Below are 27,231 nucleotides of genomic sequence, written 5' to 3'. Positions count from 1 at the left end.
AGTGGCAGATAAGGACATCGAAGGACTCCCAGGACAACGTTGGAGCAGCAAGGACATCCAGAGGGAATCCTGGCAACGACTATCACAGGATAAAAGGCAATCAGGATCGCCAGCGGCACCAACGAAGACATTGGTGCGGACGAGGACAGACGTGCAGCTTAAACGAGGCCTGCAGATACAGGAGTGAGTAAGTTCATGTAGCCGTGCGTAAGAGTAGTGTTGTGAGTGAAACGAAGCTAGTGTTCTGTGAGCGAGTCGAATAGTAGGAGTGTCCTGTACATCCGAGCGAGCCGCCGGAGTTTACAGATCCTGGCGTCTTCTAAATCGTTCAAGTGAAACTAGCGTGTCTTAGCACAACACTCTCACAGCCGGAGTACGCTGAGCCAGTACTCGGCGTCCTGTAGCAACTGTGCCCTGCGAAAGCGAATCGAGAGCGAGTCGCCATACCCTAAGTGAAGTGTCAAATTACAAACTTTTGCAAGAAAATATACTTCACGTTGTTAAACCATAAATCACAAGTAAATAATTATCGCAGGGGCTTCAACTAATAAATTTGTTGGCACGAACTCATAGTCAGCTGAAACTATCCCAGCTTAGACTCAGGGTAAACCAAATTATAATAATCAAAAAAACATTTTCTCACCAACTTGATTTTCCTGACAATAATAAAAATTTTACAATTACTCCAGAGCTTACTTACGCAACTGAAAATTCAGTAGACGAGCAGCTTCAATACCGACTCGATCACTTTAATAAAGAACAAGTAAGAAAGCTCTAGTCGAGACTGCTCGACTACGAGATCCCCTGAACCCTTGGAGCAATAGATATTTCAATACTTTTTCGCGACTTTCAGCTTACATGAAACATGAAACACGCACACACACACACACACGCACGTACGCAAACACAGGCATACATACACACACACGCATACAGACACACATACACACACACACGCATACATATACAAACGCATACACACACACACACACATACACACACACATACACCAACACATACACACACAAGCAACCACGCATAAACACGCATGGGCGGCAGTGTGCGCTTACTATGAGAACTTAATTGTTTAATAACTTTTTTTATGGACGTACGATCTTCATGAAACTTTTAGATTATGATTATAACATGAATATGCATGTAATTGCCAAAGCACAAGTCTCTAGTATTTGAAATACGCTTTTTAAAAAGTGAGGGTGAGGGGGTGAATTTAGAGGTGGGGGGTAAATTTTAACAAAAACCGAAATTGTATAAATTGCATATAAGCATACATTAAAAATTTGGAGACTCTAGCAATAAAGGTGTAGAAGATATAATTTTATAACTGGGTTTCGATACGGTTTTTTATCGATAAAAAAAGATCGAGATGAGTTATCGATTTTTAATGATAAACTTGATATGCGCGCTGTAATTACGGACATTTAAAAAAAAATTTGAAGTCTCTAGCTCTTATATCTTCTGAAATCGACGCGTTCATACATACGGACAGACGGACAGACGGACAGACGGACAGACAGACGGACAGGGCCAAATCAACTCAGCTCGTCACCCTGATCAAGAATATATATACTTTGTGGGGTCTGCCACGCCTCCTTCTCCCTGTTACATACATTTCAACAAAACCATTATACCCTGATTTCCCATTGAAAATGGGTTCAGGGTATAAAAACAGGCAAATTTGCTTAAGCTTTTAAAACAGTTTGTTGACATTCAGTATCGCGAAAGCCAAATATTAAGCTTTACTAATCAAACCAAGCATAGAATTGAAACCATTCGCAATAATTCCGCTAACAAAAAACCCTACAGTTATCCGTTCGCCGCCGAGCAAGAAATAGACGCTCAAGCTCAGGAAGTGCTTTAGCAAGGGATTATCAGGGAAAGTAATTTGTCATATTTCAGCCCCTTATGGGTTGTGCCCAAAAAACTAGATGTTTCAGGGAATCAAAAATATTGAGTTGTCGTGGAATATCGAGGATTCAACGACATCACTATAAACGATAAATTCCCCATCCTAAATATTGCCGAAATCAGTATTTTACGACGATCGATCTTGCAAAAGGTTTCCACCAGATAGAAATGTTAAGACTTTTCAAAGAAAGTTATTATTTCCCAGACTCTGGTAAATTAATACAAAACATTATTAATCAATGCGATGTTTACCAATTGTCGAAAACAGAACACAGAAATACTAACGCCCAATTTGAATTAACACCGGAAGTATTTATATAACATAGAATAAAACTTATCTAACATGTATTGACATTTATTAAAAATTTGTGATGTTAGTACAAGTGAAAAGCCTTGACTGGCTCGAAGCCAAACGTGCACTGTTACAAGTATTTACTCAAAGGGGCAAGCCCCTCAAAGCAGACAGAGACTCAGCTCAATTAAACAATGGTTTACTTGGGAGGATGATAAATTAGAATCAGCAACAAAAACAAAAACGAGCGCATTAGAATAATAAAGACTGATACTTACGTTGAAGAAAAGCAGATGAAAATCGAAACTATCCTATTCATTTATAATCACAAAATTAACAAGTAAGAAAACTATAGTTGAGAGTGCTCAACTAGATACTACCCTGAGCCCAACTAATAAAAATGCCCATTTAGTATGGCTAAAATTTCAGTTTCGATATATGTATTTAAAAATATAAATGAAATACAAAACTCACTTAATAAAATTTGAAAATATTTTGAAACAATTAAGAAAATTAACGTAAGTTGCACCGATCGGGATTCGAACCCGCGACTTCTCGATCGAGCGTCACGCAGCTACTCACTACGCCACCTCACTTTCAAAACTGAAATAGATTCACTGCTGCAGCGCCATTTAGCAAAACTAAACCAAACTAACTGCTGATGTGATTCTAAGAATCTGCTACAATAACCAAACTATTTAAAATGCACATTTAGAATGGTTACAATTTTAATTTCGGTGTATTTAAAAATATAAATTAAATAGAAAACTCATTTATCAAAATATAAAAATATTTTGAAGCAATTAAAAATTAACATCAGTTGCACCGATCGGGATTCGAACCGCGACTTCTCGATCGAGCGTCATGCCGCTACTCACTACGCCACCTCACTTTTGGAAGCTGCGCTGGCAAAACTCAAATAGATTCACTGCTGCAGCGCCATCTACCAAAACTAAACCAAACAGCTGATGTGATTCAAAGATTGTTCTAGAAGAAGTTTGAGTGTATGTGTGCACGCGTATACGAAACTGTTGTAGCTGCTACACGTGCGTTTGTTAATTCGCCAAATATTTGATTATTTGTAATTAATTTTTGACTCAACGGTATTTAATGAAACACTTAGCATATGATCTACATATTATATTGAATATCTGAGAAATTTAAATAAAAATAAAAAATTATTCACAATTAGCTATGGTGGCATCTGATTTGAACTTGAATGTTTTTACTCGAAAAAAAAAACATAACGGGATGATTTATCGAATTTTAAAAGCAAACTCAACGTCCGCGCTCAAGTCTCTAGCTCTTATATCTTCGGAAATCGACGCGTTCAAACAAATGAACTCAGCTCGTCGCCCTGGTCAAGAATATATATACTTTGTAGGGTCTGCCACGCCTCCTTCTGCCTTTTACATACATTTCAACAAAACCATTATACCCTGATTTCCCATTGAAAATGGGTTCAGGGTATAAAAACACACAGGCATACATACACACACACGCATTGCCACGCTCCTAGTGGGCGATCGGGAAAATTTTAACAATTTATAAATCGAGGGTATACACTTGAATAGCCCTGAAAAAATGGGTTCATACGGCGTCTGCCACGCCTCCTACTGCCTTCAAAAAAACCATTATACCCAGATTTCCGTCCGTCCGTCCGATTTCCTAGGTCCGTGTATAATTTTAAATGTTTCCTTACATGCATTTTATTCAATTTCGGTTTTTGTTAAAATTTACCCCCCACCCTTATATATACCCCCTCACCAGCATGTATCAAATATTTCAAATACTCGAGACTTGTGCTTTGGCAAATACATGCATATCTATGTTATAATCATAATCTAAAAGTTTCATGACGATCGTATGTCCACAAAAACAATTATTAAACAGTTAATTTCTCATGTGTGTGTGTGTATGTATGTATGTATGCCTGTGTGTGCGTGCGTGTGCGTGTGTGTGTGTGTGTATGTATGTATGCCTGTGTGTGTGCGTGCGTGTGTGTGTGTGTGTGTGCGTGTTTCTTGTGTAAGCTGAAAGACGCGACTAGAGCTTTCTTACTTGTTTTTATTTTATTTTATTTTTTTAAATTATTTTTGTAAGACAACAAATTGAACAAGTAAGAAGACTCTAGTCGAGACTGCTCGACTAGGAGTTACCCTGAACTAGGGAAAACAATCGATGGTACTATCGATACTATCGATGGTTTTCTAAAACGGCTATACCTCGATATTATTTTCGTCTATCGATAGTCTGACATTAAAAAAAGTGAGCGTTAAGTTGGCGAACGCCAATCCCGAAGAACGCAAAATGAGCCTTACGAGCTTGTGTGCCAAAATAAGTAATATTGAAAGAACTAGTTCAGTGGCTCAGTTAGTCACAGACAATGCGAATTCCATGGTCAAAGCCTGTGAAATTCTTGCAAAAAATCATTTACCCTGCTTTGCGCATTGTATCAATTTATTGGTGCAGGATGATTTGTCTCTTGAAAATATAAAATCCTTAATACGCACTGTAAAACAAATTGTGACATATTTCAATAGCAGTTCTATTCAGTATGCTAAACTTAAGAATGCTCAAGAGCGGGAAAACCCATACAGTCTTATTCAAGAAGTTCCCACTAGATGAAATAGCGCTTTACATATGATGCAACGGATATTATTGGTCAGGGATGATATCGGTCACGTCCTTTTAAATTGTTCAAAAGCACCATCAACTTTGAATAACGACCAATATGATTGCATCGCAGACTTATGCGACATTTTAAAACATTTTGACGAAGTCACCAAAAAAGCATCAGGAGTAAAGGCAGTATCAGTGTCATTAATCATACCATGTGTTTTTGGCTTGGGATGCACCATGGATGGACTTAAGACAAAAAATGAGGATTTCAATTGATTCCGAAACTTGCACTTTTATTAAAAATCGGATCAAAATAAGACTGTCACATTATCAAACCAGAACCGTTCCACGCTTGGTCACAATGTTGGACCCAAGGTTCAAAAACGAAGCTTTTGGAAATGCTGTCAATGCTCAAGAAGCCTCGACAATTTTAGAAACGAAAGTGAAGAGCATAATAAATGTTGAAAAAATGACCCAGTAACTGATTTACAGCCAACGCACCCTGACAATGTTCTTACATTTTTGGCCGATAGAATTCAGCGGAAACAACGAACTTGTATGTCAGATGCAATAAGCGCCATGAGGCAATACATTGAGGAGAGAAATGCTGATCATGATATTGACCCCTTGGAGTACTGGAAGGTAAATTTGTAATGAAATTTATAAAAATAACAATCTAAACATTTAAAACATTGCAGATTAATGCGCAACATTTTAGTCACGTCGCACAGTGCGCTCGCAAGTACCTTTGCGTTCCGGCAAGCTCCACCGAGTCGAAGAGAACTTTCAGTAAAGCTGGTTAAATTATTGGCACACGTCGGTCCCGCCTTAAAACAAAATATGTGGACGTCTTACTGTTCTTAAATAAAAACATCTGGCTCCTAGATGGATAGCTGTAATATTATATTTGTTGAAGATTTTCGGTTTAAGTTGTTTAAATACTTTTAAGTTTGAATATTGTTTTGTTTTCCTTTTTTATCTTATATTACATTCCATTACATATTTACCTATTACTGCTATGAAAATTATGAATGAATCTATTTTTAAGTTGCTTCAAATATTGATTTTTGTTTTCGTTTTATATAAATATACAACAGTTATAAATAATAGCTGTAAATGAAGTCAGAAACATTTTTTAGTACCGTTCTATAAATGCAGACTTTAAGAAAAAATGGAGTAAATTGTAATTATTTTAAATTTTCGATAGTATTGATGGTTTTCACTATCGGATGTGAAAAAAAATCGATGGCCTCACTATCGATAGTTCTGCATCCCTCCCCTGAACCACTAACCAGAGAACACATAGACCGGACAAGTAGTGTAAAGCGTTTTGCACACTTTTTTTTCGGGAGTTATCTCCCAGACACTTCGTATTTTCTCGGCTCCTCACTTTTTCGGTTCGGGCTACGAAAAAATACGAAAGCACAATCATTTCGCTTCATGCGCTCGGCCGAGATGGTCGACTGTTGAACAAAAGATCCCTCTGCGCTGAATGTTTTCCTTGCTCTCTCTCTCTCTCACGATGCTCTCTGCTCTCTCAAATATGTATGTATGTATGTATGCATGTGAGCACAAGCTGCAGCTCACAAAAATTGAAATTTCTTCGCAGCGAGAACCCATGCCTTCCCTTCTGTGTGAAGAGTATACCGAATTTTTCGAACCGTTTGCCATGCGTTTTCGTCATTATTTGTGGGAAGGGTATGAAAGCGTTGGTGCGCATAATGAAAATTCGCGACGAGCATGCACACACACACGGTCCCTTGCTACATGTACTATGAGCATTTGTATGCCTGTGTGCGAAGCTCTTGCTGCCTGTAGCAATTTTGAAGCCCAGCATTTGCATTTGTCGATCTTGTGAAGTGCTCACATACATACATATGTATGTATGTATATACATTTGATTGTGTGTACGCATGGGAGGCGCTGCTCACAATTATGGGATATAACTTGTAGAAGCACTTGTATGCCTGTGTGCCTTTATATGTGCGCGTGTGTATGTGTTTATATGCATGCCTGGGAGATGAACATTGGCGAGTGCCTCCCTCAACTTAGAATGGTGTGAACGATCACTGACCAAACAACACATAGACTAGACATGTAGAGCAACGTTTTTCCACGCCGCAATATCTGCCTAGCAAGTCCCGGCCAACTTCGTATTCGCTCGGCTTGGTATTGGATGGCTCGGGTAATGAAAGATAGCACGACGAAATCAGTGCGCTCTAAGCACGCAAACGAAATGGTCATGTATGCGCTTTGCGTTTTTTGTCTTACTCTCCCTCTCTCTCTCTAACTCTCTCTTTCTCTCTCTGTGGGCTCTCAAATCATGAAGCTCAGCAGCGCACAAAAATTTAAATTCCTTCCCGACGGTCCCAGCTCTTTCCTTTTGAGTGAAGAGTATTCCGAAATCTTAAAATCGTTTGCGGCATTCATGCAAACAAAATGCTAGTGTTTCGATATATATATATGGGAAGGGTATGAATGCGTTGAGGCGCATAAAGAATATGATCTCGCGACGGGCATGCACACACACACTTGTTGTCCCTTGCTACATGTATGAGCATTTGTGACCTGCGTGCGTTACTCTTGCTGCTTGTAGCAATTTTAAAGCCCAGCATTTGCATTTGGTCGGTCTTACGGACTATCATAACCACTTCACACAGATGTGCATACTATGTATGAACATACATATGTTCATAAGTACATTTATATATTATTATTGCTAATCATGTTTATAAATGTGTTTATATCCGTAATTATATACAATTAAAATTATTTTATACACATTTTCAACCGAAAAAATTATTGTAAAACACTACTAACTTTATTAAATGCTTTGCAATATATGAAATACACATGTCATATTATACTCAAGCTTTACTCATTATTGTCTGTTGAGGATTGATCTCGAAAAACTCATCATCAAGTGAGCATTTGAGCTAACGGTAAACACAGTCGTCGGCTGATCGCACATTTGTCTCTAGAATAAGAAACCGAATGTTCTGGATTATGAAATAGACGCAAACATAGAAGCATAAGGAGACATCCAGAACATTCGATATGCAGTAGAAGTAGGTATATAAGCGAGCTGTAAGTCGAGCCAAAGTTCATTCAGTAAGTTCATTGTGTAAGATCAATGTCAGTGTGTCGGCTCGGTTAGTTAAGTTCAAATCGTCGCGGTACGTGAAGAAGTGTACTTGTTACTGAATATTGTGTTAAATAAACTTTTTGTGTTGCGCCTACATATACCGTGTTTCATTTAAGAAAAACCTTCAACAGGTTATGGGCCCAGACAGTGCTAAACGTGTAATGTAGTGTGAAATCGAGTGCAAGTACAAAAGTGAATTAGTGGCAAATTTGTAACTAAATAAAGACAATGAAAATGGAGCCATTAAATATGAGAATTGAACGATTACGCGACAAAGACAATTGGCATTTGTGGTGTTTTATGATTCGTACGCTATTGGAAGAAGACGACGATGTTCTTGCCGTTTGTGAAGGTAGTTTGACGTGTCCGACACAGGAGTCTGCAACATACGAGAGAGACTCGAAAAGGTTCTTGAAAGCTGATAAGACTGCAAGGAAAATAATTATTCATTCTATCGAGAGAAGACCGATGGAATTGATTGTGAGCTGCAAAACAGCAAGAGAAATGTGGATAAAATTGAACTCAGTGTATGATATGAAATCAGAAGAAAATTTATCGGCTATTCAGAAACAGTTTTTTGATTTCAAATGGATTGAAAGTGAGAGTGTGGACTACAATATTTCAAAGTTGGAAGTTTTGTGGAGCAAGATGAAAAATCTTGGAAGTGCTGTGCCTGAAACAATGTTAATGTCGCGAATCCTGTCATCTTTGCCTCAAAAGTTTAACTATTTTCATAGTGCGTGGGATTCGGTCGAAGACAGCAAAAGAACATTGAACAATTTGACGACTCGTTTAATGACAGAAGAAATGCGGTCAAAAGAACAAGAAGTGGTACCTGAAGAGTCAACAGCGTTAGTCGCCGGCAACGGAAAAAATAAAAGAGAACATGAAAATAAGAAGAAAATTATGAAGTGCTATAACTGCGGCATGATGGGACATCTGAAGAAGGACTGCTACAGGTGTTATATATGCAAGAAGAAAGGCCACAAGAGCAACACCTGTCACCAAAGGAGAAATGCAGGAAGTCAAGCGGAAAATAATCAAGGAGAATCGGGTGAATCATCGAGGAAAGGATTGATTGCGAGCAGGGACGGCAGAGAAGATGACGTGTGGGTGATCGACTCAGGAGCTTCTGATCACATGTCAAGGCGTCGAGATTGGTATTCTACTTATGAAGAATTTTTGGAGCCCCTGAGGATAGGCGTAGGTAACGGTAAATATATCACGGCGCACGGAAAAGGTAATATTGATATTGAAACTTATGTCAATAATAATAAAAGGGCGACGACAATGTTTAATGTTTTGTATGTTCCGGAAATAGTTTACAATTTATTTTCTATTATGTCAGCTGCAAAAAGGGGTGTTGATTGTCTTATTAAAAATAAAGGAACACAGTGTTTGTTGAGACGTGATAATAAAATAATTGCAACGGGTTCTAGGTTCGGAAACTTATTAAAATTAGATGCGAATGTTTTGATGCCAAAATTGTGTAATTTAACAAGAAAAATAGAATCGAAAGAAAGTGATTCTTTACAAGTATGGCACGAGAGGTTTTGTCATCAAAACGTTCGACATGTTCGCGATTATTTGAAAAATAAGAATATTGATTTTCTAGAAAATGATTTCTTTTGTGAAGGATGTGCTTATGGGAAGCAGCATCGGCTAACATTTCACAAAAATATTGACCGTGCAACAAAGACACGAGAGATAATTCATACTGATGTTTGCGGTCCGATAGAGGTAGAGTCTATTGGTAAAAAGTTGTATTTTGTTAGCTTTAAAGATGATTATTCAAGTTATCGGGAAGTTTATTTTATACGTCATAAGTCTGAAGTATTTGAAAAACTCCAAATTTTTATTCAGGCAATTCAGAATCAATTTCATGAAAACATTAAAGAAATTCACAGCGATGGGGGTAGAGAATATATTAATAAAGAAGTTAAATCGTTCTTTAATAAGAAGGGAATAAAACATATTGTTAATGCTCCTTATACACCTGAACAGAATGGAGTTGCGGAACGTGAGAATAGAACTATTATTGAAGCTGCACGATCAATGTTGCATTCTAATTCTGAGTTACCATTATTTCTATGGGCAGAAGCAGTAAACACTGCAGTTTATGTAATTAACCGCACAGGTCCAACAAAACATGGGAATAAAACTCCATATGAGTTGTGGTTCAAGAAAGAGCCAGATATCGGAAATCTTAAAATTTTCGGGACTGAATGTTTTGTACATGTACCAAAAGAAAAAAGGAGAAAATTAGATAAAAAGTCTATTAAAGGATTTATAGTAGGATACGTTGAAAATTGCAAAGGATATCGTGTATATGTTCCAAATATGAGAGATGTAATTATAAGTAGAGATGTATGTTTTAAACCAGAAAACTTTACAGCTCAGTTTAAAAAACCTGAAATTTTAGTTGACAATTCTGAAAGTGAGACTAATGAAAGTGAATACGAAAATAATAAAATTGAAGATGAATCAACTGAACATAATAATAGTGAAATGGGTCGGCGATTGCGAGATAGATCACAGATTCGTATGCCAGATTTTTATGGTTGCCCTGTTACATTTATTACACAAAGCTTGCCTTTAAATTATAATGAAGCGTTAAAGTCTGATGAAAATGTATCTGAACAAAATAATTGTAATGCACCTTACCGCGAAGCAGTAGGAAATTTAATGTTTTTACAAGTTGTTTCAAGGCCAGATATAAGTTTTTCTGTTAATGTAGTTTCCGAGATCTAGAAAACCCGAAGCAGCATCACTGGACGTTAGTTAAGAGAATATTTCGTTATTTGAAAGGAACGATGGATTTGGGAATTTTACACAGTAAAATTAATAATATTTTGAGACATATAGTGATGCTGATTATGCAGGTGATAAGAAAACTCGGAAATCTACATCTGGAATTTTGTGTAAATATGCGAATGCTGCAATAACGTGGCAAAGTAAAAAACAACAATGTGTAGCTTTATCAACAACAGAAGCCGAATATGTAAGTGCAGCTCTAGCAAGTAAGGAAATGATATGGCTAAAGAAATTGTTTTTTGATTGTAACATTAATTTAAGTAACTACATCTTGTTTATAGATAATATAAGTGCGATTAAGCTAATCAAAAATCCTGAATTTCATCAACGAAGCAAACATATAGATGTTAAATATCATTTTGTACGCGATTTATTTGAGAAAGATGAGATAGATGTAAGGTATGTAAAGAGTGAAGAGCAGATCGCTGACATTTTTACTAAAGCTTTGCCAAAGCCCAGATTTTTGTATCTAAGAGAGAAATTGGGAATGAAGAATAAGGGACAAATTTGTTATAGAGATGTTGAGTTTTAGGGAGGGTGTTGAGGATTGATCTCGAAAAACTCATCATCAAGTGAGCATTTGAGCTAACGGTAAACACAGTCGTCGGCTGATCGCACATTTGTCTCTAGAATAAGAAACCGAATGTTCTGGATTATGAAATAGACGCAAACATAGAAGCATAAGGAGACATCCAGAACATTCGATATGCAGTAGAAGTAGGTATATAAGCGAGCTGTAAGTCGAGCCAAAGTTCATTCAGTAAGTTCATTGTGTAAGATCAATGTCAGTGTGTCGGCTCGGTTAGTTAAGTTCAAATCGTCGCGGTACGTGAAGAAGTGTACTTGTTACTGAATATTGTGTTAAATAAACTTTTTGTGTTGCGCCTACATATACCGTGTTTCATTTAAGAAAAACCTTCAACATTGTCAAATCATACAAAATTTACAAAATTCTAAATCCAGAGACATACAAGCATACACATACACAAATGTATGTATGCATGTGCTCACTTCACAAGGCAGACCAACGGAAAATTTTGGGCTTTACAATTTGCACAGGCTGTTGTGCACAGAAAGAATACATTTTCGCGACGAGCATGCACACACACATTTACATCCTTGCTACGTGTATGTGCTTTTGTGTGCGTGCGTCGCGAAACTCAATTCTTCACCAGTTCATCAGTTACAGTCCCGTTTTACATACATGTATGAGCCCTTATGTGTTAGTATGGGACTCTATTCTTGCTGCCTGTGGAATATTGTAAGTATGTGTGTGTATTGTGAGGAGCAATATAGGTATGCACGTATTAATGTATATAAACGTATGTATTTGCTGTGCGTTTATATGCATATACGTGCATATACATGTTGCTCCACACAGCGACGCGAATACTGTAGGAGCGACCCTCGCACTGGAAAGGGGGTCAAAGTCCTGTTAGAGGCGGGCTCTTTCGCTCCTACAGATTCAGCAATGGGTTCGCGTCGCACGCACGACGATCATCGGTGACCGTTAGCCGAGGTGCCGTTCGGGCCGGGTGATAGCAGTGGACGTTTTCACTCGCATGGCAACAACGGTACTTCGGCCAATGGGAGGCTGCCACGCAATTTGGCGGGAAAGTGGCGTCACCCAGATCACGCCACTTTACCGTTTTTATGGGCACGAGCAGCAGGAAGGCCCCGCTCCAGAGCCGAACAGGCCCCGTTACCACACGAGGCAGGGCCTGTGGCTGGGGTATAAAAGGCCACCAGCAGCTCCATACGGGAGTCAAAAAAGAAAGTCAAAAGGTCAAAAGGAGTCGAAACGATACGAGAGAGTGTTGCCGTCGAAATTTATAAAAGTGAAAGTGAAGAAAGTATCGAAATCAAGTCAACGCGAGTGGTAAATCAGGACTCCCAGGACATCGTGGGAACAGCAAGGACATCGTGGGAACAGCAAGGACATCCAGTGGGAATCCTTGCAGATCATCAGCAGGCGCCGATCAGGACAACGGTGCATATCAGCAACGTAAGCGAGGCCTGCACACCTGGGTGAGTTCGCGTAGCCGTGCGTAAGAGAAGTGCTTGTGCGTGAACGAAGCTAGCGTTGTACTGTGAGTGAGCGAGATAGTAGGAGAGATCGGCATAGCTGGCGAACCGCCAGAGTTTACAGATCCAGATCCTGGCGTTTCTCAAATCCTTACAGTGAGCTAGCGTGTTTAGCACAACACTCTCCCAGCCGGAGTGCGTTGAACCAGCGCTCAGTAGGTGTGCGTCGCTAAGCAAACCAGCGAGCCAGCATCCATTTAAATAAGTGACTTGTACATTGCATATTTATTTAAGAAAATATACCACTGCGCTATAAAACCTAAACCACAAGACTAATTAATTATCGCAGGGGCTTCAACAAATAAATTTGTTGGCAACGAATCCACAGTCAGCTGAAACTAGCCCAGCTTAGACTCGGGATAAACCGAAGGTTCGTTACAACTGGCGCCCAACGTGGGGCCCTGCGATAAGAGTGTGATTAGTGAATACTTGTGAATATGGTGCGAGCGTGGGTATACAATCTTAAAAAAGATGAAGTGCTGCGCTATGGTGACGAATTCGGAGTGAGCTTGTCAGGCACACTAGACGTTATGCGGAGGCAGTTTGGCGAGTGGGTTGCGAGGAATGAAGGAAGCATTCCTTACTCACTGAGGATCGCCGAGCTGGAGCGACTGCATGGACGCCGTGCCTCACTCAGGGATGAGGCAACGACCGCCGTCACGGAGGACGACCTGGAATCAGAGCTTGCGCATGTGGCGCGGCTCTGTGTGCCCTCCACAAGCGCAACAGCACGACTGCAGGGCACGCGGCAGGGTGAGATGAGAGCCACATCCACCCCGCAACCGGAAATTAGGCCACGAGGACACGACAGCACAGCTCAGGAATATCCAAAGGTGGCCAAACAAGTGCGGGAGTGGAGCTTCCGCTTTGATGGCACCACAAAGCCTTTGGAATTCTTGGAGCAGGTGGAGTGGTCGGCGGACACCTATGGGCTGGATCTGGACATGATCCCGCGGGCGATGCCAGAGCTGCTGAAGGGCATGGCATTAAAATGGTACGTGGCCAACAACCGGCACTGGACGGCGTGGGCGACATTTGTGCGCAGCTTCCAGGAGTTTTTCCTGCCCAGAGGCTATCTGGAGAAGCTGGAGGATGACGTCAAACGCCGGAGGCAGATGGTAGATGAGTGCTTCAAAGTCTACATGGTGGAGATGCAGACTCTCATGCGGCCTCTGCGCTATGGAGCAGACCGCGAAATGAAGCTAATTTACAATAACAGCCTGCCCGATCTGCGCGCTTACGCCAGGCCGTATCAATTCCACAACCTAGTGGAATTGATGCACCTGGCAGATGAGTTCGAGGAGCTGGAGAAGGACCGCGAGAGGTTGCGACAACAGCCACGGCATGGCCGGTCACGACTGATGGCCATGGACGACGCTGGAGGCGATGTGGAGTATCGCCGTATGGAGGATGAGGCGAAGCCTTCTCCTGCGCCAAGGACAGGCGCAACCGGAGCAAGGACACACATCCCGAATCCAGCCAGGGCATGCCGAGTGTGTGGCCAGGAGGGGCACCGCGCGTTTACGTGTCGCAACAAGGCGCTGGATTTCTGCTGGCAGTGCGGGCGCATTGGAGTAAGAACGTTTGCCTGTTGTCAGTCGGGAAACGAGAAGCGACACCCGCCATCCAGGGGCGAGCGGGAGCAGCAGTCAGGAGCCCCCAGGCACTAGTGGGCCGCCTCCTGGATGAAGGCAGCCAGATGTCGGCGATCGTGGCCATTGGAGCCACTCAACAAAGAGCTACGATCGACACGGGAGCCACAAGCAGCTTTATCAGCGAAAAGCTTGCTGACGAGCTCAGAGGAGTGGGCGTGGTGCGTGCTACACGGCGGCGCATACGCTTAGCGGACGGCAGTTGCAGTCAGGTGGACTCGCAACTGGAGGCGACGATCAGCCTGGGGAATCGACAAATACAGATTCCGTTGCTGATTCTGCCAGGAGTGATCGAAGATCTAGTGCTGGGCTGGGATTTCTTGGCCAGCATGGGCACCACACTGGAGTGCGGTGGTTTGACATTGAAGGTCGAGCCAAGAATTCCACAGTCGAGCGGACAGCCGGAGGAGAAGCTATCCGTGGTTGTGGCCAGCGTGGAGGCGAACCCAGCGACGCCGATGGAGGCAAAAATGGAACAGCCAACGCCTATGCACGATGGCCCAGAGGTGGATGCTTTCCTGAGGCATGAGCTGGAGAAGTTCCAGCATGTGAAGGGCACCACCAGGATCACGGAGCACCGGATCAGGATGCAGGATAACAGGCCCATAAAGCAGCGCTACTTCCCCAAAAATCCAAAAATGCAGGCGGAGATCAACCTGCAGGTGGATGAGCTGCTGGCCAAAGGCTGCATCGAGCCCTCGAAGAGCCCACATAGCGCGCCGATTGTCATGGTTCGTAAGAAGAATGGGAAGTGGCGGCTATGTGTGGATTTTCGACAGCTAAACAGCAGATCCATCAAAGATGCATACCCTTTGCCGCGTGTGCATCACATTCTGGACCAGCTGCGAGAGGCGCGCTAAATGCACTGCTCAAAAAGGGTACGAAGTGGGAGTGGACGGAGGAGCGGCAAAGAGCGTTCGGGACGGTAAAGGCCAAATTGACGGAGTCACCGGTGCTGGCGTGCCCTGATTTCTCGAAGCCATTTTGCTTGCAAACGGACGCAAGCAATTATGGGCTTGGGGCAATCCTGACGCAGACCTCGGAGGATGGAGAGCGCGTCATTTCGTATGCCAGCCGGACACTGAACAGTGCTGAAAAGAACTATTCAGCTACTGAGAAGGAGTGTCTGGCTATAATCTGGGGCATACGAAAGCTCAGGTCATACCTGGAAGGCTACAAATTCGTAGTGGTCACTGACCATATGGCGCTGAAGTGGCTCAATTCCATTGAGAGCCCAACGGGAAGGATTGCCAGATGGGCACTGGAGCTGCAGCAGTATGACTTCGAGATCCGCTACAGGAAGGGCAAGCAGAATGTGGTAGCAGATGCGCTCTCACGGCAGCCTCTGGGAGAGGAGGCGTGTCGATTGGTCAAGAGCAAGGAGACGCCAGCTGGGACAGGATGTCGCTGGCTCACCAAGCTTCGACAAGATATAAAAAAGGCGCCACATAAGTTTCCAGACTATATGGAAGAGTCTGGAAACTTATATCGGCACATCCCTCATCAAGCCGGCCACGAGGATGTGGCTGCATGGAAGTTGTGCGTGCCGGCGGACCGGCGCAAACAAGTGCTGGAGGAGAACCATGACGCAGCCACCGCTGGCCACCTTGGGAGTCGAAAAACTATCGCTCGGGTGGCAGCGCGGTATTACTGGCCAGGTATGTACCGGGATGTGAGAAGATACATACAGCGCTGCGAGGTGTGCCAGCGATACAAGCCCAGTCAGCTGCAAGCTGCTGGGCAAATGCTGACACAGGTGCCCGAGGAGCCATGGGCAACAGTTTGTGCCGATTTTGTTGGCCCACTGCCGAGATCAAAGCATGGTAACACAATGCTTTTGGTCTTCATAGACCGCTTCTCGAAATGGACGGAGATGGTGCCGCTGCGGAGTGCGAATAGCACAGCTCTCCAGAAGGCATTTCGAGAGCGGATCTTGGCGCGGTTCGGCACGCCAAAGGTGCTCATTACGGATAATGGTACCCAATTCACCAGTCGGGCATTCAAGGTGTTTCTAGAGGAGCTTGGGGTGCGCCACCAGCTGACAGCACCATACACACCTCAAGAGAATCCCACTGAGAGGGCCAACAGGACCGTTAAAACGATGATTGCGCAGTTCGCTGGAGAGGACCAGAGATGCTGGGACGACGCATTGCCGGAGTTGACGTTGGCGGTCAACAGCAGCGTGTCAGCATCCACAGGATATTCGGCCGCCTTCATCACGCAAGGGCGAGAGCCTAGGTTGCCCAAATCACTGTTCGACGCGCAAACGATTGGCACAGGCCAGGAGGCACAGACACCAGTCGAGAGAGCCAGCAAGATGCGCGAAGTGTTTGAGATCGTGCGTCGGAACCTGGAGAGAGCTGGACAGGATCAGGCGCGGCACTACAATCTACGGAGGCGGCAGTGGAAGCCGGCCGTAGGTGACAAGGTGTGGGCAAAAGAACGCCACTTGTCTAATGCCGCAGAGGGATTCGCAGCAAAACTGGCGCCACGCTATGGAGGCCCATATATAGTGGCCAGTTTTGTGTCTCCAGTCATCTGCCGGATAAGGTCGGAGGCAGAGAAGCGGACCAGGACGGCGCATGTGGCGGATCTCAAGCCGTGGAGAGGAGACACGGGTGAGCAATAGAGCCGTTTTGTTTTTTTTTATTCCAAAAAAAAAAAAAAAAAAAAAAAAAAGGGAGTGAATACACAGCGAAGTGTATTGCTTCTCATCAAAAAAATAAAGAAGAAGAGAAAAAAAATAAGACGACAAAATTTTGCTCAAAAATGCATAATTTCGGCTGCGAAACGCATCTGTGACTGGAAAACCACAGTTGCCACCAGGAAAATTACGGTATGTGGGTGCGCAACAACAATTTGTTTGAACTGCGCGCGCACGACAGCAAGCAGTGTACAGTACTGCACCGAAAAACTTAGCTGTCGGTGCATGCGCAATGCATAGACAACAACAAAGCAGTGCATGCGCAAGCAGCACTCATATACGGTACATGCGCAACAACAACGCGCGCAGCTGAAATTATGTATGTGTCTAGCGAAAGCGAAAAGCGGAAAAACAACAACAAGCCGCACGCATTCCAGGCGAAAGCATTTCTGTACACACACACACACAGCGAAGCGAGAGCAAGCGAGCGTAGGCAAGGGTCAAGGGCCTACGTCGGCTGCCCAGCGATCGCTAGCGCACGAAGATGTCAAAGCGAGCAACATCTAAAACCGCCAACAACAAAATGTACGGAGACAACTAAAACAGCCAACAACAAAACACACAGCGACATATAAAACAATCACTACCGACGAGATGCATAAAACGGCCAACAACAATGCAACGCAGCAGAATAACTTGCATTTCGATGTTCGGCCACCGAAGGGCAATGTATGCATGAGTAGGTGAGAGTGGGGAAAACGGTATCAAGGCGATACCGTAGCCTGCCTGGAATTCAGCCATAAGGCAGGGAAAGCTAGAGTGGGCTGAACAGAGGACACAGGACCTGTTATATGCTGCCGTCTACGCAGCCGGCGGCGCGGCAGCAGAGGGTATAAATGGGCATGTTCGCATCGGGCCGGTCTTCTTGTGGATGAGTTACCAGAGTGGACCGACGGCGCTCGAGTGCAGTGTGTCGAGTGAAGTGTTCCAAGTGAAGACGAGGAGCATGCAGGCATATTTTTGGGTTGCCCATTGAGAGATTGGTTCACCATCGATGCCTGCCACGCGACGAATCCATCCGGTTGTCAGTGCTGAGACGTAGGCACGTTTGTTGGCCGATCCTCGCGCACTGGCCAGCGACTTTGCTGGAGCTGTGCGCGAATGAGGAGTGAGCCGCAAAATAGCAGCCGGCGTCAAAGCCCGACGCCGGTGGCAGTTGCGAACGACATCGATGTGGCCAGCTCCCAACAGCAATTCAACTATGTGTCTGCAGCGCCGCAACGGAGACATAGCAGCATCCAGGAGGGCAGCTGCTAACATGGTCGACGAGGGATATGGTGAGGCAGGTGGCCGCCGCACGAGTGCCAAAGCCACCGGAGACTGCAGAACCAACAGGTGAGTTGTGCAGGAGCGTCCGGCGTGGGCGGAGGCAGCGGCGGCCCATATTGCACGCAGGCATGCAGTCGGAGATGTGGCTGTTTGCTGTGAGAGTGTGACTACAGACGCCTGCCACGCGAATGGCTCCACCGGTCATGGATCGCCAGGTGTCGGTAAAGCTTGGCAACCGAATCCTCGCGCACTGGCCAGCGACTCCGCTGGAGCTGTGCGCGAAAGAGGAGTGGCCAACAAGCGCACCGACACCAAAGATCGAACACCGGTGCCCATTTGCGAACGACGTCTGTGGCCCGATCTCATAGCAGCAGTGCCCCACCGGAGCATCTCCAAGGGCCCAAGAAGCAGCAGAAACCAGAAGAGAGATGTCTCCAACGGCGAGGGACAGCATGCGCCCAATGGGCGAAATGGCCATTACCGTGCGCGCGTGCGCCAATGCCACCGGGGGCTGCAAAACCGAGAGGCGAGTTTTGCAGCAGCGCCCGGAGTGGGCATTGGCAGCGGCAGGCCATCAGGTCAAGGGGCATGGAGGAAAAGATGCCCAGCCTGAAAACAATATTTTTATTAAAATTTTATTGAGACATAAAAGTATTAACCCCATTCACTTACCGGCAGAATACAGCATTGCCAGCGGTAAGGGGGAAATGCAGCTGATAACATTAACAGAGCGTTAACAGCAGCGATCAGCGCAGAATGGAGCATCGAGGTATGCACGTATGAACGTACGTATTTGCTGTGCGTTTATATGCATATACGCGCATATACATGTTGCTCCACACAGCGACGCGAATACTGTAGGAGCGATCCTCGCACTGGAAAGGGGGTCAAAGTCCTGTTAGAGGCGGGCTCTTTCGCTCCTACAGATTCAGCAATGGGTTCGCGTCGCACGCACGACGATCATCGGTGACCGTTAGCCGAGGTGCCGTTCGGGCCGGGTGATAGCAGTGGACGTTTTCACTCGCATGGCAACAACGGTACTTCGGCCAATGGGAGGCTGCCACGCAATTTGGCGGGAAAGTGGCGTCACCCAGATCACGCCACTTTACCGTTTTTATGGGCACGAGCAGCAGGAAGGCCCCGCTCCAGAGCCGAACAGGCCCCGTTACCACACGAGGCAGGGCCTGTGGCTGGGGTATAAAAGGCCACCAGCAGCTCCATACGGGAGTCAAAAAAAGAAAGTCAAAAGGTCAAAAGGAGTCGAAACGATACGAGAGAGTGTTGCCGTCGAAATTTATAAAAGTGAAAGTGAAGAAAGTATCGAAATCAAGTCAACGCGAGTGGTAAATCAGGACTCCCAGGACATCGTGGGAACAGCAAGGACATCGTGGGAACAGCAAGGACATCCAGTGGGAATCCTTGCAGATCATCAGCAGGCGCCGATCAGGACAACGGTGCATATCAGCAACGTAAGCGAGGCCTGCACACCTGGGTGAGTTCGCGTAGCCGTGCGTAAGAGAAGTGCTTGTGCGTAAACGAAGCTAGCGTTGTACTGTGAGTGAGCGAGATAGTAGGAGAGATCGGCATAGCTGGCGAACCGCCAGAGTTTACAGATCCAGATCCTGGCGTTTCTCAAATCCTTACAGTGAGCTAGCGTGTTTAGCACAACACTCTCCCAGCCGGAGTGCGTTGAACCAGCGCTCAGTAGGTGTGCGTCGCTAAGCAAACCAGCGAGCCAGCATCCATTTAAATAAGTGACTTGTACATTGCATATTTATTTAAGAAAATATACCACTGCGCTATAAAACCTAAACCACAAGACTAATTAATTATCGCAGGGGCTTCAACAAATAAATTTGTTGGCAACGAATCCACAGTCAGCTGAAACTAGCCCAGCTTAGACTCGGGATAAACCGAAGGTTCGTTACAGTATGCATCCCAAGCTAATTGTCTCTGGATTTAGTAGTTTGTAAATTTTGTATTATTTGAATCGTAGGGTGACTATCAAATGGGCCATTATGACTTAATTAGAAATTTTTGACAATAATGAGGAGGAATGAGGGAAGAAACGGCAGTCTAACGCGAAGAAATTTCAATTTTCGTGAGCTGCTGCTTGTGCTCACATGCATACATACATATACATATTTGAGAGACCAAAGAGAGCAGAGAGAGCGAGAGAGCAAGAACAAAAATTGAGCATAGAGGAATCTTTTATTCAACATTTGACCATCTCGGTCGAGCGCATGAAGCGGAATGATTGTACTTTCGCATATTTTCGTAGACCAAACCTAAAAAGTGAAGAGCCGAGCAAAGACGAAATTGATAGGCCCTAGGGAGACAGATTTTTCGGTGTTGAAAAACTTTGTACTACATGTCTAGTCTATGTGTTCTCTGGTCAGTGGTTAAACTCAATATCAACCATAAGGTTTAAGGAATTACAGTCTCATTAAAACAGAAACAAATTTTTCTAAAAATTTACATCCGAATTAAGCCGAGATAACAGATGATGTTTTGATTACAAAGTTTTTCTAAACTGCCTCAAATCGATCGCAAGTTGCGATTCACAACCAAGAAATATTTAAATTATGAGACCGAAGAGTCTGTAGACTATCTATTGGCAGCTTTATCATCAATGTAAACATTTAAAATGTAAAATGTTTAAATTTCTATTATTTTCGTTTTGTTTTTCATGAATATGAAATGTTTGTTACAATATTTGTACGTGTATCTATATATCTATTACAATATAAAACAAGTAAGAAAGCTCTAGTCGAGACTACTCGACTACGAGATCCCCTGAACCCTTGGAGTAATAGCTATTTCAATAATTTTTCGCGTCTTTCAGCTTACATAAGAAACACGCACACACACACACACACACACACACGCACGCACACACACGCACGTACGCACACACAGGCATACATACACACACATACACACACACACACACAAACAATTACATACATATACACACACAAGCATAAACACGCATGGGCGGCAATGAGCGCTTACTATGAGAAGGCGTATTTCAAATACTAGAGACTTGTGCTTTGGCAAATACATGCATATCCATGTTATAATCATAATCTGATTCATAACGATCGTATGTCCACAAAAAAAGTTATTTAACAATTAAGTTCTCATAGTAAGCCAACACTGCAGCCCATGCGTGTTTATGCGTGGGTGCTTGTGTGTGTATGATTTTGTGTATGTGTGTGTATGTGTTTGTGTATGTGTTCTTTTTTTTTTTTTTTTATACCCTGAACCCATTTTCAATGGGAAATCAGGGTATAATGGTTTTGTTGAAATGTATGTAACAGGCAGAAGGAGGCGTGGCAGACCCCACAAAGTATATATATTCTTGATCAGGGCGACGAGCTGAGTTGATTTGGCCCTGTCCGTCTGTCTGTCCGTCTGTCCGTCTGTCCGTCTGTCCGTCCGTCCGTCTGTCCGTCTGTCCGTATGTATGAACGCGTCGATTTCAGAAGATATAAGAGCTAGAGACTTCAAATTTTTTTTTTAAATGTTCGTAATTACAGCGCGCATATCAAGTTTATCATTAAAAATCGATAACTCATCCCGATCTTTTTTTATCGATAAAAAACCTTATCGAAAACCAGTTATAAAATTATATCTTCTACACCTTTATTGCTAGAGTCTCAAAATTTTTTAGGTATGCCTATATGCAATTTATACAATTTCGGTTTTTGTTAAAATTTACCCCCCACCCTTAAATTCACCCCCTCACCCTCACTTTTGTAAAAAGCTTATTTCAAATACTAGAGACTTGTGCTTTGGCAATTACATGCATATCCATGTCATAATCATAATCTGAAAGTTTCATGAAGATCGTACGTCCACAAAAAAGTTATTAAGCAATTAAGTTCTCATAGTAAGCGCTCACTGCCGCCCATGCGTGTTTATGCGTGGTTGCTTGTGTGTGTATGTGTGTGTGTATATGTGTGTGTGTATGCGTTTGTGTATGTATGCGTGTGTGTGTGTATGTGTGTCTGTATGTGTGTGCGTGTATGTATGCCTGTGTGTGCGTACGTGCGTGTGTGTGTGTGTGTGTGCGTGTTTCTTGTGTAAGCTGAAAGTCGCGAAAAAGTATTGAAATATCTATTGCTCCAAGGGTTCAGGGGATCTCGTAGTCGAGCAGTCTCGACTAGAGCTTTCTTACTTGTTTTTTTTTTATATTCATTTATTGGCAAAATTAAACAAATTGCAAGTTGCGTGGTGGCTAGGATAGCGCGCGGTGCTTGCGGGACGGCCGTAAAGCATTGCTTCGCAAGCACTATGCGCTACCTTAGCCTGGGACAGCTCGTCTTCTCGATCGCTCGACTCTGCGGAGCTCCATCATCACCGTGGCCGCGAAGGTGCTTGTTAGTTCCCAAGCTTCCTCCGATTCCAGCATGGCGTTGACTAAGTTGTCCGCTCTGATGGAGCGGCCCACTGCCTCTTCCAGACGACGCCTCTCCTCCAGGAACCGTCCACATTTGAAAAGAATGTGGTTGGCGTCTTCCACATGCCCTCGCTCGCACCAGGGACACTCGTCAGATTCCTCGTGGCCAAAGCGCTTCAAATAGCTCCGAAAGCATCCATGACCCGAGAGGATCTGCGTAAGGTAGAAGTTGACCTCGCCATGTTTGCGGTTAACCCATGGTTCAAGCTCCGGGATGAGCTTGTGCGTCCACCGCCCTTTAGCTGAGCTATTCCACCTTCTTTGCCATCGTGCGATGCTGTTCGCCCTGACAGCGTTGAGTCGCGTAGGCCCGTGCGAATTCCGCTCCACGGCCTCGGCGACCAAATACTCCAGTGGCACCATACCAGCTATGACGAGCGCCGCGTCATCGGAGATAGTCCTGAAAGCGCAGCTGACTCTGATTGCGCTCAGCCTGTAGATCGCGCAAATGCCTCGGCTGTAGCTCGGCGTTGCCATCGCTCTTGCCCATATTGGCGCAGCATAGAGGATGACAGACCTAATGACGCTCATTAGGAGGAGACGTCGTTGCTGTTTAGGTCCCCGCGTGTTAAGCATGATTCTCGAGAGAGCTCTACAAGAATCAGCTGCCTTTTTATGCACATATTCTAAGTGCTCGCGGAAAGTTAATCTTGTGTCTATCATGACACCAAGATATCTTATTGCCCTCTTTGACGCAATGGTGACGCTGCCGATCTTTATATTGGCAGTTTCCACTCTTTTGCGACTGCTGACTAGTACAACTTCGGTCTTGTGTGCCGCAAGCTCGAGCCCAGCTCCTGTCAACCAGCTTCGTATGCGATTGATACTTTCGCTGCACATATCCTCTGTATCTTTGAGCTCCTTTCCTATGGCTACGACAGCTACATCATCAGCAAAGCCAATGGTGTGCGCGCCTGCTGGTAGTTCCAAGCGCAGTACGCCGTCGTACATGATGTTCCATAGGAGAGGCCCCAGCACTGAGCCTTGGGGTACTCCAGCTGACACTGTATGAGTTTGGGGACCCTCACTCGTGTTGTATACCAGTGTTCTTCCTCTGAAGTAGCTCTTTATTATCTCTCTTAGATATTTAGGGATATTATATTGTGACATTCAGTATCATATCCCAACTAGCTGTGTTGAAGGCATTCCTTACATCCAGGGTCGCAATGATACAGTATTCCTTCGTCCCGTGCCTCCATCTGGTGCCTTGAATAGCGGAAGTGGCCAGACCAACAACTTTGTTAAGCGCGTCCGTTGTTGACCGGGCCTTCCGGAATCCAAATTGGTTTGGTGACAGGCCTCCGGCGCTTGCAATCGCAGTCTCCAGCCTAGAGCAGATCAGTTTCTCAAACACCTTTCCCATGGTGTCTAAGAGACAGATCGGTCTGTACGAAGATGGCTCATCTGGTGGTTTGCCAGCCTTGGGTAGCAATACCAGATTCTGGGCTTTCCATTTTGCCGGGAACGTCTCTTGGATCAGGCATTCGTTAAATAATTCGACGAACGTACTTGGGTGCAAGGCGAGGGCTAGCTTTAGCGCACGATTTGGGATCCCGTCCGGCCCTGGAGCTGTGTTGGTTCTAAGACCTCGGAGAACTACTAATATTTCTTCCTCTGTAACTAAAACAATTTCAGCAATTTCAGTGCTCGTTGAGCCCTGAGCAGCAGACTCGGACTCAGGGGCGTGAATGGAGCTTAAACTTTCTGGAAAGAGTGTTTCCACAATCGATTTAAGCTCCAGACGATCCGTAGGCTGCACCTGTCTACCTGCGTATAGTCTTTTAACTACTATCTTATATGCCCTGCCCCAAGGGTCATATTCGGCCGAGTCGCACAACTGTAAAAAACATTCTCTTTTGCTTGCCCGAATGGCCTTCTTCAGCTGTCTTCTAGCTGCCTGGTAAGCTAACTGTTTCTCAAGAAACGTTGGCCTACCGCGAGCCCGTTGGTAGCTTCTTCTCGCCTGGATGCATTTGCGACGAATGTCACCTATTTGCGTATTCCACCAATACGTAGGCTCATGTTGTCGCGTGAACTGCTTGCGGCGTAACATGCTGCTATTGCAGGCACTCTGTATTTGGGCTACCATTTGGCATGCTCTGGCCTCAGCATTACCAATTGTACCCAGAGACTGAATGGCCTCTGAAAAGACCGCGGGATCAAAAGTATCTAGCCGATACGACTCCCTCCACAATGTTGACGCCCTGGCAGGTGGCTCACCTATTGTGAACAGAAGTGCCGTATGATCGCTGCCCGTATAGCTATCGCAGTGGCTCCATGTTGCTCCCCGAAAGAGGGATGAAGTGACAAAAGTAATGTCGATAACAGACCCGTATCCCGCCCGACTGAAGGTGTACTCATGGCCAGTGTTGAGCAGTGCAACATCTAGTGTCGCGAAGATCTCCAGTAGGATACGACCTCTGGCATTTGTTGTTGGGCTACCCCATTCTAGCGCCCAGGAGTTAAAATCTCCAGCTATAATGGCCTTCCGACCCCTAGCATCCTCGGCAAGCTCGTCGAGCACCGTCGTGAATTCACTGAGCTGCATGCTGGGGGCCAGATAGCAACTGTAAAGCCACAAGCTACCATATCGGCCACGTACGAACCCATTGAATGACTTAACATTCGAAAGTACGTTCGTTGAGTTGCCGCATACCCACAACGCAGCTTTGCCATTAACGTCTGTTGACCATGTCCTAGGGCAGCTGGTTCTACAGTGGTGAGGCTCACTGAGAAAAGCTACATCTATACATTTTTCCCTAATGGTCTGCTCTAGAAGATCTTTTGGGTTCGCTGCACTTCTATTGGGCCTCGGCTTTTTTGAGGGAGTTTTCCTCTGTTCGGAGGCAACTTCCCTCGACCGCTTGGGAGTATTGCTACCTACTGTAGCACTAATGCTCGCTGCCTTAACGTTTTCGCCTACTTTTTTGAGTGGCGTGATCTGCACCTCACAGTTTTTAACCGAACGGTTGCAGAACGCTTCGGCCGTCTTGTGAAGGCTGACCAGCCTAGCCAGCTCCTCTCTCATTAAGGCATTTATATGCCGCTGACCCCCAAATAAGGCAGACAGACCCTCTAGTGTAGCTCCTATTTGAGCTAACGCTTCTTTTAGTGACTTGGGTGCCTGGCACTCAGCCACTGGAGCCTGGTTAGAAGTCGACGGCTGCGCCAACACCCTCTGTTGTTGCTGCGGCGATCGCTGCAACGAGGAACGACGCGCAAAAGCTTGCAGCTCGTCCTCCATCATGGCATCCATTTCTGCTCCGACTACAACGGCGTGAAGCCTGTAGTGGGCAATGGCTACTAATATAATCTGAGTTTACAACCCGCAGTAACTTAAACCCAACTTGACTACAGCGAGAGCCCGAAAGTATGCACTACTTTTAATAACTTCTACTTCACTCCAGCAGCTAGGTTGCTGTCTTTGCTAAGGCTTAGCAACTCACCAACGTTAGTGAGCAGCTGATTGCCCGATACAATTTCCAGCACTACTAACAGCTGTTAGAGTGAATGCACCTGATTTTTATTATTGCGCAAGTGTGACGCCTAAAGTAACAAAATTTACGCGCCCACAAAAGACAAGGAAAGGAAAGAAGCCCTGACGCCAAAACACTGACGCTATCGCCCCCCCCTCTCTTGCACCACCGAATTATACCGCTTGGGAATTCCACGAACCGCCGCGCAGTAAGTCTCTGGTAGTTTTTTGAGGTCGCTGGGTACGCCGCGCCCACAGCAAACACGTTGACTTCAGTTCTTTCCACTTTCACAGGGGAAAACACAGTTCAAGCTATTGTCTACGATGGACCGCGATGACATCGACCGCACTCCGTGAAAACGCAACTCGAACTGTATGTGTGTGTGTGTATGCGTTTGCGCATGCGCACGTGCGTGTGTATGTATGTGTGTCGAAAAGAAGGGCAGACTGATTAGAATATCAGATTAGAGGGTTCAGGGTATCTCCTAGTCGAGCAGTCTCGACTAGAGTCTTCTTACTTGTTTGTCCTGATTCAGCTATTTTTTCTCGGGAAAAAACGACAACACTGCTCAAGAGACTGAGCCGACCAAATACGAAGTTGAGCAGTTCCTTATGTACTTTTTTTCGGCGTTGAAAAAGTTGTTCTACATGTCTCGTCTATACATTCTTTGGTCAGTAATAAAACTTTCAGATTACGAATGTAACATAGATATGCATGTATTTGCCAAAGCACAAGCCTTTAGTATTTAAAAATACGCCTTTTATAAAGGTGATGGTTAGGG

At 44.6% G+C, this 27,231-nt stretch overlaps 1 long non-coding RNA gene and 1 pseudogene across 1 annotated transcript; both read left to right on the top strand.

Moving 5' to 3' along the window:
- The first annotated feature begins 4,329 nt into the window (after positions 1-4,329).
- LOC122757394 lies at positions 4,330-5,900 on the top strand. Its single transcript, XR_006357423.1, has 2 exons — positions 4,330-5,482; positions 5,539-5,900. It is a non-coding gene; the product is annotated as an uncharacterized LOC122757394 (long non-coding RNA).
- A 7,421-nt stretch (positions 5,901-13,321) lies between these two features.
- LOC122757422 lies at positions 13,322-17,184 on the top strand (annotated as a pseudogene).
- The last annotated feature ends 10,047 nt before the right edge of the window (positions 17,185-27,231 follow it).

This window comes from Drosophila mojavensis, unplaced genomic scaffold (genome assembly GCF_018153725.1).
Source record: "Drosophila mojavensis isolate 15081-1352.22 unplaced genomic scaffold, ASM1815372v1 contig_72, whole genome shotgun sequence".
Taxonomy (NCBI): Eukaryota; Metazoa; Arthropoda; class Insecta; order Diptera; family Drosophilidae; genus Drosophila; species Drosophila mojavensis.
The sequence above is the reverse complement of the archived record's forward strand: the minus strand, read 5'-3'. Positions and strand labels throughout refer to the sequence as shown.